Consider the following 18086-nt stretch of genomic DNA (forward strand, 5'->3'; position numbering starts at 1 on the left):
AATGATATATTTCCCTTCAGATGATCTAGTTTCAGCATTGTGAATTTTCTGCTTACGTCTTCAGATCCGGAGTTCTCACAGATCACCTTTGTTAAATCCAAGTAGCTAGCCTGCCAGAACCAGAATTGAAAGCAAGCTTCAGCAATGACACAGCTCAACTGAATCTTGACCTCAGGGCAACAAATTTTTCTGGTACAGCTAGACATTTGCAAAATGAACGATTATACAAGAATTCTCAGAAGTCAGCGGAGGTTAAAGGAAAAACACAGTGGTATCTTCTAGAAAGACATATCAGAAAGTACCCTTGCTGGGATGCCAAACAAGAATTTTGACATCAGATACTATCTTCTTGTGCAGATAGGCTAAAATCTTGCAATTTCTTCATCACTCATTAAGTGCTTTGTCCTTTAGGATTTGGGGGAAGGAAATTGTGGGTAGGTGTGAGTGTCTGTGTGTGATGAAAGTGAGGAGAAGACAGAGGGGATCATTTCCAAGAAAGTGAAAGACATAATTTTTCTTAATTCACATAACATTTTCTCTTCCAATATCTAGATTTCTCTCTGCCTGTTTTTGTTATCAGAAGAGTACTGAAATATCACCACTTTGGCATTGACATCCTCTTCAGAATGGAGAGGTGATGATGAATGTATTGCCAATGATTTCAGTTCTTCCCTTTGAATGCTTGTTATTTCAAGCATCTATTATCCATTTAGTTCTAAATATTTCTGCTTTCTCCATCTCCTCCTGACATGATTTTATAAGTGTCTGCAAAATAAGTATCTTCAGCTGTGTCTGACACATATCAAGAAATTGATGTACAAGAGGCTTGGCCAGGTTTTGGGTTATCTAAAAGTTGACTAAGAATAATAACAAAATTGGAAGTCACCTTCAAGTCACAAAGCAGCTTATGCTCATGACCTTAATGTCTCTGTCATGGCACTCCATCACTGACATAATGAAGAGTCCAACTCTGTTCAGCTGCTGCTTTCCTACCGTTGAACAGCTGGGTCTCCCTCTCCGTACTTTTTCTATTTCTCCCCAGCGACTCCCTGTGTGAACTCTACACTATGCTATATGAGTATTTCTCTCACCAGTTCCAGTGTTTTCCTGTGGTACTTTCCTGAGTCCTACATCAGTGGTGCCTAGCAAGCCCCAACAGCTGCCATTCAAGCAAGGCTATGTTTGAAGAGTGTATCCCTTCAATTACACTATTTCAGAGCAGGCAGAAACAGTGCAGTATCACAGGTCCCCTGCATGCAACGTGGTAGATTAACTGATCTGAACTACACTTTTTCTGGGCTTCTAGTCAAACTCTGGCTCTGCTCATTTCAACACTCTCTTGAGCTGCAACTACCTCAAAGGACACCTCGCTGGCAGCAAAGTTCTCTTCAGTTTACACCTGAAGTCTGGTTCTCCATTTTCCATCACAGTCTAAGGGCCTTTGAATCACTCCTTCTCCACCAGAGGGTTGCAGACACACCTGTGATTTTCCAACCACAGGGTGTTCTGAACAGAGAAATTTCAAAAGACACATAGAAATAAGAAAGTGCTGATTCACAGGTACTCCACAGCAGAAAAAGTGGGAGTATTTCTTTAGCACACTACTGAAATGTCTCTCTTTTACCTCAGGGTGAGTATGCAATTTTAAATACCATGTTATGCATCTGGTCTTTCTGATCTCCCGGGCTGTGGCTACCTTACTGCCACTCTGCTACAAGCCACAGATTTGTCCCAGATATCATTAGTCTGTGGAAGATCCTTCTTCCGTCCCCGTGAGATCAAGTCCCAAATCAGGTTGTTTTGACAGACCTTCATCCTGAAAAGAAGTGCACTGGGGAAGTGGGTACACACTCTTCATTTTAAAGAGCCTGACTCAGAACATTCCATTACCATACATCTAATGTTATTGATATCTTGCTATAATTTAGACATAAATGTATACAGAATGAATAAAAGCACTGTAAAATAAAAAGAGTATTTGGCTCTGTCATATCTAGATACTTGAATTCCTGTTGCTTGAAAAGCAAGCAATTTTTGTTTTTCTTTCGAAATTCAGAAAAAATGATTTATAAATAATTGAATTCCCCATGGCATTGATATTTCAATATTCTTGAATATTCCATATTCAAGAATTCTGGAATTTAGGCTTTGGATTTCTGTTTTGCTCTGTTTTCTAATAAGATCAGGTTCTATTTAGTATATTTAGCATAAGTAACTTTTTCTGAAATAAATAGTTAATACAACAAGAATAGAGCAATTTATAATCATTGTGAGGCCTTCTGAAGGAAACTGAATTTTATATACTAATCTCTAAGCGAAGATACCAAAAACCCAAAGATAAAATAAACCCATTTTTATCACTTCAACTGTTCAATTTTCAAGAAATATGGCCAAATTAACACTACCTAGTTCTTCAGAATTAGTAAAAATAAGCTTTTGCAAAAATCTCATTATAAAAATATTTCCTTTCACATTTTCACGAGCAGAACTTGAATTAATAAAGTGAAATACTCCTTTTTAACAGTTCCTATTTTAATAAGGGTCCTTCCAAATGGTCATCATTCAGTCAAATTGAAAAAGAAAAGTTTGAAGCTTATTTTTCCTTTTCTCATTTTCAAATATATATAAATATATGTATGTATAGAGGAGCAAGGAAAAAAAAGCAAGGGAAAATGGGATTTAAAAGAGTTTTTCAAATTCTTTTTTATTTTAAGAGTGAGGTAATTTTTTAGCTGATTCCCAATACAAATACCTGAAGATATAGAATGGAAAACTTTTTAAAAAATAACCTCTTATGTTTTTATTAAAAAAAGCTATAGTCCAACAAGAAAGAGCATGAAATGTTTTCACTTCACCCTGTCAAAGAGTTTTTTAAATTCTTTGTAAGATTCCCTGCGTAGGCCATTACTGAGAATGGCTCCTTGATGTCAGATGGGCTATGCTAAGCAAAAGTTCTGATGCCCAAAAAAAGCAGATAAAACTGTTTAGACAGAGTTTTATGCCTAAGCAGCAGGTATTTATTGATTAACGGCCGGGCTGCCTGCCAGCTAGTGCTGGGAAAACAGGCTCCGAGTTGGTTAGGTTACAGTGAGTATTTTATACAGGTTTGGCAATGATTACAACATAAATTATAATATTCATAACAGGTGGGGTTAGGGGCGGAGATTGAGGCGTGGTTTCCATTTTGAGGAATATTATGGTGGGACATCCTGTTTGCCTTCATCCTGGGGGCTGCTTTTTAATCCTCATCCTCACCTGACCTCGGGGACCTTTCGTTCTTTCTATTGTTTCTATGTTCTGTTCACTGAGGCTTCAAGAAAGTCTTGGCTTGGGGCCTGTAACACCTATTGAGATGTCACCTTGGCTCCTCTGGATGAGATTTATGGGCGCTGGGTTCTTTGTTCTATGTATCTGTAAATATTTTAGGTCTGCAGAACTGGTACAGAACAAGATCTCCTTTGAGCAAGGTAGAGAAATGGGAGGGGGAGAACAGTGGGCCCCTGCAGCAAGATGCTTCAGTTAACCCTTCTTCCTTCAGTTCTACCCAGTGTGAACAAGAGTATTAAGCCTATGGCACACACACTGCTCAGCTTCACCTGCAGCAGAAAGGTAAGAGGGCTCTGACACATGGCACATTAGAGCTGAGAATATGGATTGACATGAAGGAAAGCAGTGACATACTATATTAAGAAAAGCATTTTAGGGTAATGGTTGGAATACGCCAAAAAAAAAAAGAGTGTAAGTTAAGAAAACAGAGACACCCAGGAAGCTACCTGGTCAGAAGCCAGGCGGCACACAGCGTGACGTGTCAAGAGGAGGGATGTGAGAAGGTATGAAGAGTTTTTGCTTATGCTAGCACCAGAAACACCCAGTCCAACACATAACTTGGCTGAGCAAAACCTTTTAAGATAAGGGTTGCATCTGCTCTCTTAAGTACATTGGCTTCTGAAAAAAGACCAAGGCACCTTTTGATTTGCCTGGTGTTACAGGTAACTGGATGCCTGTTGTGGCTGCAGCTATACTTAGTGTTGCACAGTCACCACTTGAAACAGATGTGAAGAGTGCAGAGGTGCCTTCCTTCAGGAGAGGCACAACACCACTAATAATACATTTATTGAGCCAGTAATGGGGTGCTGCCCAAGGAGACCTGGCAAATGGTGCTTAAAAATTGACACTTTAGACTGTTTCCACAGAATTCCAGAAAATGTAAGCCACCTTACTTCAACCAGCCACTTATTTTCTTTTAGCTTTTAGAGTCAAACAACTTTTCTGCCAGTATGAAATTTTATGAAAATGACTCTTGGTCAGAAGAGGCCTGGATGGTTTGCTTTTTTTTTTAATTCCAGCAAACCATCACAGATATTTTTCTCCAACTATGTAACACTGTAATATTAAGCAATGCAGTCTTGGACATTATGATGGTTGAATTTTTTTGCCTTATCTTTGAAGCCTGTTATTTTCTTCATTAAAGGGCCAAGAGATCCAATTTCTTTAGAGACAAATGTTTTCCATTAACACAATATCACTTGGTCAACCAGAGACCTAGCCCTATAAAAGTGGCCTTAACTAGTACCATTTGTATGAATAATCTGGAGTCTCTAACAGATCACAATAATAAATTTATCCTGTAACTATAGTTCTAATGTGTATTTACAAGAGATATGAGAAAGAGAGCTTCAATTTGACCTATAACATAAACATATCTTCCTCACATGGACCTCCAGGTATGATTGTTGTTGTCATTACAGACAGCAGTGTTTGAAAGAGGTGTTTGAAGAAGCATTTCAGTGGTCAGCATTGGGACTTCAGGCTGTTATGTTATTATCAGACTAATTGACTTAGTGGTGTTTTCTAACCTAGCTACAACTTTCTGGAAAAATAATAAATACTTCATACAAGAAAAGTAAAGTGAATGGGATATGATCAGACATTTCAGATTTAAAATTGAAAACCAGCAATAAATGTGTTTTTAAATTTGTCTCCTCAGAGAAAATAACTCTACTTTAAATCTGCTCCTCTCAAAATGATGTATAACCTTCATCTTCAATGATGCCAAGATCTTTAAAAGATCTGAGACTTGAATAACAAACCAGCCACCATTGGATCATGGCTATTCCATAGGGCAATGCTGCATGATATTGTTTGAAGATACACTCAGACCTTTCACGATTTCTATTACTTAGACACACACTACCATGGTGGAATAAGAATTTGAGAAGGACAGTAATGGTTGTTTTGCTTAAGAGGTGAGTATACCTGATGATTGCAAAGGTATGCTTTGGAATGAGTACAGGGCGTTTGCTTCTAACTTCTCCTTAAAGCGCTGCAGTCCATCCTTGCCTCTCTCATCCCCTGGAACTATAGTTTGCATTGCAGTTATGGACTGTTGACACAAGCAATTTGTAAGAGAGATTAGCAAAAGGTTCTTCAGAAGAGAATAACTGTTATTAGAATATACCAAATCGGCCAAAGAAAACTATTTCAGAAAAAAAAATGCCAATTCTGAAAAAATCATCTTCAAGATTGCTTACGTGAGACTTTGTGACTTCTAGGGCAGAAGTTATATGCTGATTTTTAAAGAATTCACCCAAGACACAAGAGAACAGCAAAACAGGAACTTTACCATGGGTCTCCCTCATAAGTACTTCAGTCTAACAAGCCATTCTTTACCTGAAGAGGATAAGGGTTGTTGGTTTTTTCTTTGCCACCATGAGAAGCATCATCATTGCAAGTGAACTGAAAAGTAGCACTGGAATGAAAAACAATTTTTCATCCAGCAATAACTTATTTAAATATTTGATCAGTATAATTACATATATGACTCAAAGACTGCCAATATAAAAAGTTTCTTGAGAAAGGTTAAAGCAAAGACCTTGGAATATCTAGCAGAGGCCTCAGGTTTCAAGAAAAGCTTCAGACAGGAAATTTACATCACTGACTCCTAGTAATCAGACACCTTGGGAATGAGACCTTGTTTTGTGAGTGATGTGACCTGAAGAAGATCTGGATACAAAAGTAAATCCTGATACACTGAAAGACAGAAATCCCTCTTGTATGACTTCTGTCATTTAGGGTACATTTTTGTAAGCTCTTCTTAAGTCTTTAAGTTGTTGGCTGAACCTCCTTCTGACTTGTGAAAGACCAAGGGAGACAAACTAATGTTGTCAAAGGTTAGCAGGCCCTGCAACATAAAACTCCTAAATTAATGAATCACCTCTTTCCGTTCTACTCATTTCCATCTTCTGTGACTCTTTTTACTCCATAGTTTACTTGCCTTAAAGACTTGATGCACTTTCTAAGTTCCCTGTCAGCTACATTTTTCTCTTCTCTCTTCTGTAATGTATTTACCTCAGCTAATACTGCTAAAACAGATACCAAGAGAGAGAGCACTATGGAGAAGCGAGTCATGAAACTGAGTCAAAGCAGCAGGTGGGTGCTAAGGTCATTCTCCTCCAGCAGAGATCATTAGCCAGAAATCACCCCAAAGAAAGGCATTTCCTGTTCCTACATCAACTTTTTGAAGATATTATCAAAAGAAGTTGTAATTCAGGCCTGAAGGTATGGACTCCACCAACTAGGAATCCATACATTATTACTGTGCTAGTTATGTGCTCCATTATGACAGTTACAAAATAATTTGCCACTACATTTCAGCATCATGCCATTTTGGGAAAGGAGGTTGGATAACCAAAATTGGAATTTGAACAGGACCTGAGGCTTACCATAACAGAGAGAACTAGAAGACGGTATAAATTTCATAAAGGAAAATCTCTCTCTTCATACATCTGTATCAGTATACCTCAGCAAAAGCTACAGATTCACATTAAGACTCAAACCACATGTTTGTTTAGAATTACTGGAAGTCCTTTCTTAAAATTCACCCCTTTTCACAGAAAAATATTGTAAAGTGTTTCTGAGATACTGCAATAGTCTAACTGCTGAAAACCCCAGCACAGTAGATTAAAAGGAAAGCTGTGCAGAGACAGCAATGCGTTGTACCACCCAGGGAGATCTTGGGTACACATCAAATGAGCCTGACCTTCAGTGTGTGGGTTTCCAGTCTAGGAGAAAGAGGAGTCTCCATTTAAGCTAAGTGCCACATTCCGTATGTGTCAAGCAAGGCAAATTCACGAATTTCAGGGAGCCTAAGAAGCACTTAAGATATTTCAGTGGATAAAATCCTCTCTCCATGCTGCATTTAAAACACAACTAGCTGAGAGACTGACCTCCACTCTGCTCGTTGTTCTTGATATCAGTAGCACCCAGCACAGCAGAGAGACTACAAGGTAAAACCAAAGCAGTGTAGGAAACCAGACACTGCATGTCACAGGGTAGCTGAAACAGCAATGCTGAAAGTAATTTTTTTTCATAGAATCATAGATTACCAACCACAGCATATCTCAAGGGTCATCTGGTCCAATTTTTCTTACCAAAAGCACGGTCTAGGCAAGACGGCCCAGCACCTTGTCCAATTGAATCTTAAAAGTGTCCAACACTGGGGAATGCACCACTTCCCTGTGAGATTATTCCATGGGCTCTTTGTTCTCACTGGGACAAATTTTCCTCTTGAGTTCAGTCAGAATCTTCCTGGGAGTAACTTCTACCCCTTGTCTTTTCCATATGATTCCTTGTAAATGGGGGCCTCCATCTTCTTTGTAGCCACACTGTAAATACTAGAACATGGTGATGAGGTCTCCCTAAGCCTTCTTTCCTCAAGGCTGAACAAAACCAGTCTCTCTCAGCCTTTCCTCACGTCAGTTTGCCCAGGCCTTTGATCATCTTTGTGGCCCTTCTCTGGACCATTTCCAGCCTGTCCACATCTCTTTTGCAGAGTAGGAAACAAAACTGAACACAGTATTCCACATGCAGCCTGAACAGAGTGTAATATTGACTTCTCTATATCTGACCAGCTCTATATCTGCTGGTGATGACCCTGTCGATGCAGCCCAACATCCTGCTGGCTTTCTTTGCCACAGCAGCACACCGCTCCCTCATACTGAGCTGCTTGTCCACCAGGACCCCCGGGTCCCCTTCCACAGAGCTGTTGCCCAGGCCTTATTCCTGTATTAAGCTCAGGTGTAAATCCTCAAGCTCAACTTTTTGGCATACAGCCAGAGCCATGTCTGGGCTCTTGCTCCCTTTCCTCCCTGGCCTCCCAGAGAGCCACCGCATCCACCCACTGCACAGCAGTTGGCCACAGTTCCTCTGCATGCACAAATGAATGCACAGGCAGAGAAGGAAGGCGTACATGGAAATCCTCAGACCTGGCTTGCTGCCCTGTGGCAACATGTTGCTCCGCCAGCTGAGACAGCACACTGCTCCAAGGCTGGGGAAATCACCCTGTGTGCAACCTTCCAGTCCACAGGGAAACCCAGCCCTACTCTGCTGAGGGGGACAAATGGCAAAGCACGGGTCTCAGCCTACTCATTTTTACACTTGAAGCTGGGGTAGCATTATGTCACAATGAAAAAACAAGGACACTACTGACCTCAGATCTGAGAGCCATGAAGATGTTTGATGGAAATCTTCCCTCGTCTCAGGACCAAGTGAAAGTGCTTTCAAGCCTTCACCAACATACAAGTAGGGATGTAGCAAGCCTATCCATCTGTTGAAACTACCAAATTTTCCATTGTAAAACCAAAAAAAATATCTTCTGAGGGCAAAATAAAGGCTGTATACTTCAGGAAGATTAGCCAAATGAGACTGATGTTTCAGGGTAGCACAGAGCTGTAGTACTTTAAAATAAAGCTATTGATCTAAGGTGATAGAGAGTCAGGGTCTTCTCCTCTAGGTACACATATGATCTTCTAAACGGTGTTTTCTGAGTTCTCTTTCATGATTAACCAATGCACCTGATCCAAAATACCAGTCAGAAAATATTTGTGGCCAAAACTTATCTGACACTTGAACATCTCCTTTGACAGACGTAACACGTCTGTTCAACATCAGAGTTTTTTGCGCCAATCTGTCTTTGATCTCATTTTGTCACACAGACTGTGATGAGCCATCAGCTCTTCTCTTACCTGTTCCAGTACACAGCTGTTGAGTTTCTCTTTACCTCAGAGTCAAAGGCTATAGACAGCACCTGATTTATTGTCAGGAAGTTGTAGTTTTTCACAGGCAGTGTTCAGGTGGGAATCAAATCAATGCTGAGCAACATTATCATCCAGGCCTCCTCCCTGTCCCTATGTGGATGGCATGTTGCTGGAGTCTTGCAAATACACAAGAAAGAGAGGGGAAAGTCCCACTTCCCCACTCCTGTAGCAGCTCCACCAACTCCTCCATTTCTCTGAGGGATTTTCCCCTCCAATCTGGTTGCCTTTATTTCCATATTTATTGAGGTACCTTCCCACTCACCTCAGAGATGAATGCTGAGCTAGCAAAAGACTGGGTATTGTTTCTGGAACCCCACGCTGAGCACAGGGCAACACATGAGAACATCTTCTCCGGCACCTGCTGCTCCACCAGGTGACTGACACCAGGACATGCAATTGTGTCACAGTTTTTGCAAGGACGTGCAGAAAAACTGCCCATGGAGGAAAACCCTGAACTTAGAGCACATGAAAAATTGTACTTTTACCTGCTAATAACAATGCACTAAAATCCTCTGAATCAAAGTACCTTGATAAACAGTAAATTGTTGTATTTTAACAGCTGAAAAAAAAGAAAAGCTATTAAAAGCCTTAATCTAAGTAGTTTTGTAGAGGTGTAAAATATGGCACAAAAAATAAACAATTAAAAATTACATTTTTTGCTTTACATCTTCATTTAACACTTATTTCAAAACTTCTAAAGTTCAGACTGTAATATGAATTTAAGCACACTTAATGACTTGGCTCCAGCTGAATATATCCTCATTAGGCAAATGTGTCTTAATTTGTTCTGATTAAGCAACAGTCATTGCTCTTTGCTGCTGTTATTTTGAAACAAATCCTAGAAGGGTCCTCGGTAAACAGTCATCCCAGCTAAACATACACATCTCAGATTGAACCCAGGATGTTCAGACAGGGTCCTTCTTTATTGTCCACTGTTTCATCTGATACTATGATTATTTATAAAAAATCCCACACCGCCAATGATAAAATCTCACACCCCCCAAAAATGGCCACAGATAAAGCAAATGAAACTTCTCAAAACCTTTGACATTGTTCTGAGAAAAGACATTAGAGTCGATCTTTTCAAGCCCGAGGAAGAGTTAATCCTCATAAGTCGTGTTAAAACCAGTAGGCAAATCCCCAGGAGGAGTTTGAAAATTTCAGCCCAGACCTTACATCTTATTGCTCTCACACAGAATAAGCCACAGACTGTGAGGGATAGCTCACTGTCATGGACAGGCGCTCCTGCTAGCCCTTTATCCAGGAGGAGATGTGCCACAGCTACCACAATGCTCTTATTTGACACAACGATATTACTCAATGTGCAAGTTAAATATGGGTAATACACTATGGGATGAAGGTCTTGTAATAAACTGTCCACAGAAGGAAACACCTCCTGCTGCGTTTCCAGAGTACCGTGTAATTTACAATAACTGCTGTGAGTTCTCTGTGAGAATATTAATGTCTCCATTTCTTAGCCAGAAATATTAGAATCATTATTACCAGCTGAGACTGTAGACTACAGGTAGGAAAGAAAGAAGGTTCTCTGAAAAGGACATTATTTCCTGGCTAGAAGCTAGAAAAAAAAAAATTAATGCAGAGTCTGCTTTACTAGGATACACTAAAACTAGGAACAGAACTATCTGCTTAAGTAAAGCATAGCTAAATATGAATTGAGTCTAGGACTATGCTTTTTTCTTCTATTTATTAAGGTAACAATTTTAGATTTCCATTTGCTTCTAGGAACCTTGGACAACTTCATCAGCTAATACAAGGTTAGTTTGTGTTTCTGTTCAGATATTTCTCTTAGTAAGCCTAATATTACCTCACAAAACAGGCCATGCTTACATGATCAGCTAGTGTGATAATGGCAACACATTTGAGAGCATTATCAGCATTAATGTTCTGTGCCTCTATGGTGTGAAATGTGACAATGAGAAGATGTGCCTTCTGTGTGTCATGTAGCAACTTCATGCTGTGGATTAACTTGGCCACAAACTCTTGCTAAGTGAAGAAGGAGATTTTACTTCAGCTTCTTAATTTCAGCTATGACCACACAGTCATAAAATGGGAGAGCTAATTACCCAAGCACAGCAGCAGACCTCTGCTCTGAAGAAACTTTGCTGTCTTGGTAATTCAGCCAGCAACTATACCATTAGAATTTGACAATCCCAACTATTTAAAAAAGAGAGGTGTTTTAATGACGCCTTTGCTTTTTATTATGGATGCCAACATACTCATGAGGTGAGCTGGGAACCTAGTATGAAAAGTGAATTTTTAAGGTGATCCAAACAAAAAAAAAATTCCAAACAACATCCAGAAAGAACTAAAACAAGTAAGCTGCAAGAAAATTTTCAACTTTCTATAAAAATACAAATCAACCATATGAACTTGAAATGTGGGGACCATCCCACTCCCAGAGCTAACTAATGTTTGACATTAGTATGCTACTTTCTGTATTCTATCACTAATGAACCAAGCTGAGACAAATAATGCTGGTCTCTCACATGACAAGATGCTAACAACTAACTGGGGAATTCTGACCCCAAAGTAATCAGACATGAAAACAGCTATTTGTAGGAAAAGCTAGAAGTACAGAGTGAGCCTGGAGCCTTGCTTGACCAGGGTGATAACCTGTGAGTTCTGAGGAAAAAAATGGTGTAAGCAAGTACCTAAGCAAAGCTCAGTGAACTACCAAGCGTGCGCATGGCCAAAGACAGTTTGTACAATATGACTCAAAATGTCTTAGTCAGACTGTGATGGTTGATACAGTCTTACATGAAGATATTGGGATTTTCCAGAATTGCAAGAAGGCACAGCTAACAACAAAAAAACATATATTATGGACACCTAATATCTTTAATGGAGGAATGGGTCACTTTGAGTGGCTGACAGCAGCTTTGCATGAGAGACCCAAGCCAAGATGTTAACTCAGAAAAGTAGAAGGGCAGACATATATAGACTGTCACAGACTCAAACTTTTCACTGCCCATGCTTCATGTTGGCTGGACTTGGAGCAGTGGGAAATATACATAAGTCCCGGAGTTTGGGTAGAGAAAAGTGGAGCTTTCAGCCCTAATTTATATAGGCATGCCCTCAGACATCCTGCTTCATTCAGCATTTTACTCTCTGAATGTAAAAGAAATGCATTAGAGAAACAGGGAATGCTGTGGTCATCTGTCCTTTAAACTAAATGTGTGTTCATAAATCATTCAGCACTCAGGTACTTGGGTCCCGATTCTTAGATATGTCAAATCCCATTGTAGCATTCTTGAAAGGGTGAAGGACCTTTTCTGTTGCTGATGACACAAGTGCATAAAAAAGGGTCTGCGTACAAATAAGATTGAGGCTACAGCCTTTTAAGGTCAGTCTTGGTTCCTGACCAGTGGTGAATCACTATTTTTTACTACAGCAGTTGAAATACAAGAATATGGATTTATAATAGGTGATTATGACTGTTCACAGCCATGCACTCAGAAGCTTGGGCAGAGGGTAAAGCTTCCCCAGGCAGAAGTATGGGGCATGTATTGTAAGTCCATCACTTCCAGGATGCAGAGATGTACCCAGCCAGAAATGCAATCAGCTGCACTGGTGCTCTGCAACGAGTCTGCACATCTGCAGGAAACACACACCAGGTTTCTACATAGTCCACAGAGTGGTTGAAACTATTCTAGCTCTGTTTGCTGCTGCAATTATTTTTGGTCCAACCAGGAATCCTTGAAGAAGTCTGAAGTCCTCAAATTCAGAGAAAAGCAACAAGGCTGATGAAGGGACTTAGACACAATCCCTATGAGGAGAGACTGAGGGAGCTGGGATACTTTAGCCTGGAGAAGAGAGAGTTCAGGGGAGAGTTCATCACTCTCTACAACTCCCTGAAAGGAGGCTGTAGCCAGGTGGGGGTTGGTCTCTTTTCCCAGGCAACTATCAGTAAGACAAGAGGGCATGGTCTCAAGCTCTGCCAGGGCAGGTTTAGGTTGGATATTAGGAAGAAATTCTTTACAGAGAGGGTAATCAGGCATTGGAATGGGCTGCCCAGGGAGGTGGTGGATTCTCTGTCCCTGAAGATATTTAAGAAGAGACTGGATATGGCACTTAGTGCCACAGTCTAATAACTGTGGTGGTGGTGGATCAAGGGTTGGACTTGATCTCAGAGGTCCTTTCCAACCCATCTGATTCTATGATTCTATGAAATTCTGGTAGGAAAAAAAAAAAGACACAACTGACAAACCTGAATGTAGGGTTCCATTTGCCAAAGAGTACATCTAAGCATTAATCTAAAAAGCCAAGAGCCCAGAGAGGGAGGTTGTTGTTTTGTTTTTGTTTTTTTTAATGAACTAATGAATAGAGTAGAAATCCCCAGTGAGTTGCAGGAAGCCCATCTGCTTCAATGGTAAAATCAAGGTTTCCACCACTTGTAGTGGCTGAGGGCAGAAACACCACATAATAAGCAAGAAATGAGAAAGTCTTAGAGCCTTTTGATGTCAAGTTAGCAGTATTTGATATTGCTGTTTTGAGGAGTCCTTTGTTGACCTCATATAGTGTAAGGTACCAATCAGCAAATATGTTTAAAAGGACTAAAATTCAGAAGAGCTCTACAACTAAGGCTTATCACCCTTAATGCTCATCTTAAAGTGTCCCTGCAGTGCAGAAGGTGACTTTGTAAACACAGAATTTTTGTGCAACATGCATTTCCCTTCACTGCATTTTACACAGCTACACTTTTAGGCAACCCTCAGCTTTGCCACACCAGCATGGCTTACAAAATCCAACCTAGAAATATTTTTTTTTCTTCTCAGAAGTATTCTTACCTTCCTTAGAGACAATTTTGATAGGAAAAGATAATTTCTAATTTGATATCTAAAAATTCAACTTATTTATGTACAAAAGAGCAAAGATAGACTGCAAACAGACAGCCAAGCAGAGCAGAAGGTAAAAAAACATCTAGAATAATTGCTTCAGGAAAAAGAAGCCTTCCCTGGTAATGACATTAACCTGAACAGCCAAAGGGACATTTTGCCTAAGCCTCAGGCTGTGAAATTTCATTTAGTTTTTGCTCACCACTCTCATCACCTGTTTTCAAGGTTATGTGTTTGAAACCAGTTACCTAACTCCCACATTTGGGCTCACAAATAACTGGGATGAATGACAGAAACACTTAACCCCTCCACATTTACAAAAGAGCCCACAGGGTTAGATACAATAAAAACTGTAATGATAAAACTTGGCTGAAATATTCAAAAGTGAATTGAGGTACTTAATGACCATCTTTATTTTCTGTTAGTGCTGAGCGTTTGCCTTAAGTAAAGCAGGCTCTTCTGAGAGCAGAAGTTGAGCAATTGATATCACAGATGGTTTTTAACATGTTGGTCCATAGCCTGAAAAATACAGCTTATATTTTTAAAACACGGACGTATCTAATGAACTTGCTTAAATATTAGGCAGAACAGCAAACATGAGTTGGAAGTCACAGAAGAGAACGTGATAGGATACAGACATAGAAGCCCATGGTGGGAATGTACTACGAGCCAACTCATACACTTTAGGCCAAAATTTAGTATTACCTAAAAACAGAGTTTTTATTTAACCCATTAGAAAGATGCATAAATGCATAAATCACAGCTAGATCTAAAGTTGTGAGAAGGGATGAACTTCCACCAGATTTAGGGGGAAACAGAATTTAGTTTTTAGTCCAGGTCTCTCACACAGACGTACAGTAAATACTTATGCAGTGTTACATATCCACTTTTGACAATTTAAGCTGTACCCTAAAGTAGTAGGATGCTTTAAAAAATGCATTAAGCTTGACAGTTGGAAAAAAATAATAATAATAAGGCTGATCTAACATTTCAGAGTACAGGAGATTTTAGTTCAACTTTAGAGAGATACCAAACTTCACCTATGAGAGATTAAGAATGGAAAAGGTGGTAGACAAAAGCAGAGTGTTTTTGAAAAATTGCTTGAGTATTCAATGTTAACAATAGTTGACCTACATGCAAGGCTCAAAACTAGAATTATGATCTGTGTTGCAATAACAATATACTTTTCTTTAAACAGGGCTCGGTGTTACCCCTCTCTGTGGGCTGATTAAAAAAAAAAAAAAAAAAAAAAGGAAAAAAAAAGGTTCTTGCAAAACTGAGAGTTTGGTCTTGTTGTCACTTGTGAAATCAGAAACTTGCTCTCCCATCCACTGTGAACTATGCCAGCCACATCACTCCTCATGGTTTTATCCTCAAGGTCACAGTGGTTTTTTGCTCTTCTAGGGGGGGCAATGCCACCAGGTTTTGCTCCTACACAGTTAAGGCACATCTCAAGAACATAGAAATGTGCTGTGGCAGCACATCACAAAAGAATTACTCATTCTGTGGGGCAAGTACCAACAGGTCTTTATCTCAGGAGTTAGGTCTGGTAGGACCAAACACTGGCACGCAGGTTATTGTTTTATTCCCTAACAAAGCAGAGAATGTCTTTAGTAGATTTGTCCCATCCCTCATCTACTTGTCACAAAAGCTGAGCACAAGCTATTACCCTTCAAATCTTCTGGTGTTCAGACTGGAGATAAGAGAATCTGAGGCATGGTAGACAAAATTCAGATAGGCAGAGTCTGAAAATGCGTGCACACAGCCTTTACCTTAGGTGCACTCATTTCCAAAGCAAAATTTTCAATACTGCAGACACCAAACTTAAAACATGCTTTGAAAACAATTCTAAATAGCAACATTACATCACTGCAGCTATTCCTGGGCTGTTAGATGTAAAAAAAGATAAGAAGCAGAAATATCACTATCAAACCTATTCATTAAAATGCCCTTTTCTTACCTCACCATGTTGTCCCACTTGGAACTCACAAAAACAGTGAGGTTGACAGGATTAGGTCACTGCCTTGGAACATGACTACTTTGTTTGAGCAAACACCATGCAGTGTTCGTTCCCTTTACCTCAAGCACAGTTTCTTGGCATGTGTCTTAAGTACAAGTCTGCCGCTCTTCACAGAAGTGAAGACATTGAAATGCAGCCACCCCGTTTTCAGATCCCTAATCCATATAAGACTTTCAAGACACAGGCTCTATGTTGCTACTGTGACTTGCTGATTTCATATGCTACTGCACCTGCATGTAGCCCACAGATGCTCTGAAGCCATCAGCTCATGTAAAAAAGAGGCGAGTTGCTTCTCAGCTCAGTAATTGACTGTTTGCCTTCATACTGTTCCAGTACTGAAGGAAATCACAGGTATATGCTAAAGGTATCCCTCTTGACTCCTTTGAATGGTATTCAAAACACCACAAGTGACTAAGCCCATTGGTGGGCTTTTAAGATTTTTCATCAGACTTGGTGCAGGTTGTATGGCTAGTTCCATGGGGGACAGCAACTTGCCACTGTGTGAAAACAAAATTCTTTTTGGTCATGTAATCACAACCTAATAGAATCAGAAGAAGCAGTATTAACTGCTAGGAATGGCCAAAGCTCAGAGAGTTTGCTTATGTTCCTACAGCCCATGGCTCTGGGTGTTGTTTGCAGAAGCAGCATACAGAGATGGAGTCAGTATTCCCTAAGCTACTGATCCACTCCTCATTGCCAGCCTGGACGGAGTTTGAACGGGTGAGGAAGCCATACCATTCACCACAGAACTGGGACATTTTCCCTAGAAACCGCCTTCTGGTGGTGGGCAAACACCTTACTACAGTCATCTGCATGAACTGATTTAAAACAGTGCATGGGTATCTTCCACTGTCACTACAATACTTGGCCCCAGAGTTTGCTATTTAACAGGTCTCCAAGACACGACTTCTCTACACATCTGTTAACACATACGCTCCAGTTCCACATTTCTGTTTTCTTTCAGTTGCCATCAAACAGCCCTTTCTCCACACCTCCAAAAAAATAAAAATAACAAAGCCAACCCCACTTATCTTAAATGGCAACTTCATGCGAGGTTTCAACCCAAGGTTATTTTTTTCTACCAGTTGTTTCTTTGAGAACAGATGGCGTTTGCAATGGTTGAGGATATATCCTATTTTTAAGTGTCATATGTTTTTACTCTTCTGCAGTGGACTTAGCAATCAGAGGAAAATGCCACAGGAGCTGGGCTTTTTACATGATATACAAACCACACTGTCTCATGCCACTCAGGAAATTATCTCCCACTGCAAGTGTCCAGCAGCCAGGGAGCCTGTGCCCTCCCTTCTGGTGCAACATTTCCTGACAGCACTTGATAAGGAACAACCTGCATCCGGCTGTGCCAACTCAGCAGAACTCTCAAACATTGACACAACAAAACTGGCATTGAGAAAGTTCAAATTAAAGTTACATACCATGCCATGATCTCTAGTACATGGGAACATGGAACAGTCCCGCCTTTCACCACGAAATTCAATATAATGAAAATGTTCCATATGTTGCTTGATTTTCTTTTTGGTATTTTCTCCTGCACACATCATATTTTGACAAGGTAGCAGCTCCCCCAGAACAGGAGAAGCAATGAAAAATGGAGTCAGCAACTGACGTGCTATTTAGGTTTGTTGTTTCTTATACTGCAAATTCATAGGAGAAAGTCAGCCTTATTTTGCAAGTAACTGCAAGCTCAGTCTGCCTCTATTTTGATCCATCTGCACAAGAACCCACTCTTATAATGGAAAGCCAACTAGAAAAACCTGAGCTTGGGCTTTTAAACCCTGCCAAAGAGATCAGACCAAGTTTTGGGCTGTGCTAACATGGTTAAAGGGCTGCTAGGTCAAACCTGGCTCCTACCCATCAGAGGAGAGAGAGTTCATATAGATTTGCAAAAGCCTGCATGGGTGTAACTGAAGTTGGTATTTGAAAGTAGCCACATGAACAGGGGAAAATGCTGTTGTGAATGCTTAAAAGGCATTTTAAACATTTTAAACAGCCACAGTGACTCATTCACCAAGGAAACTCAAAAGCTGACATCTATAAATCTCTGCCAAAAGCCTCTGGGATGCCTCCACCAACAGTACCAGGAGCACCTCTACTTTG

Source organism: Empidonax traillii, unplaced genomic scaffold (assembly GCF_003031625.1).
Source record: "Empidonax traillii isolate 1590-97213 ecotype Southwest subspecies unplaced genomic scaffold, ASM303162v1 scaffold537:size946161, whole genome shotgun sequence".
NCBI classification, from domain to species: Eukaryota; Metazoa; Chordata; class Aves; order Passeriformes; family Tyrannidae; genus Empidonax; species Empidonax traillii.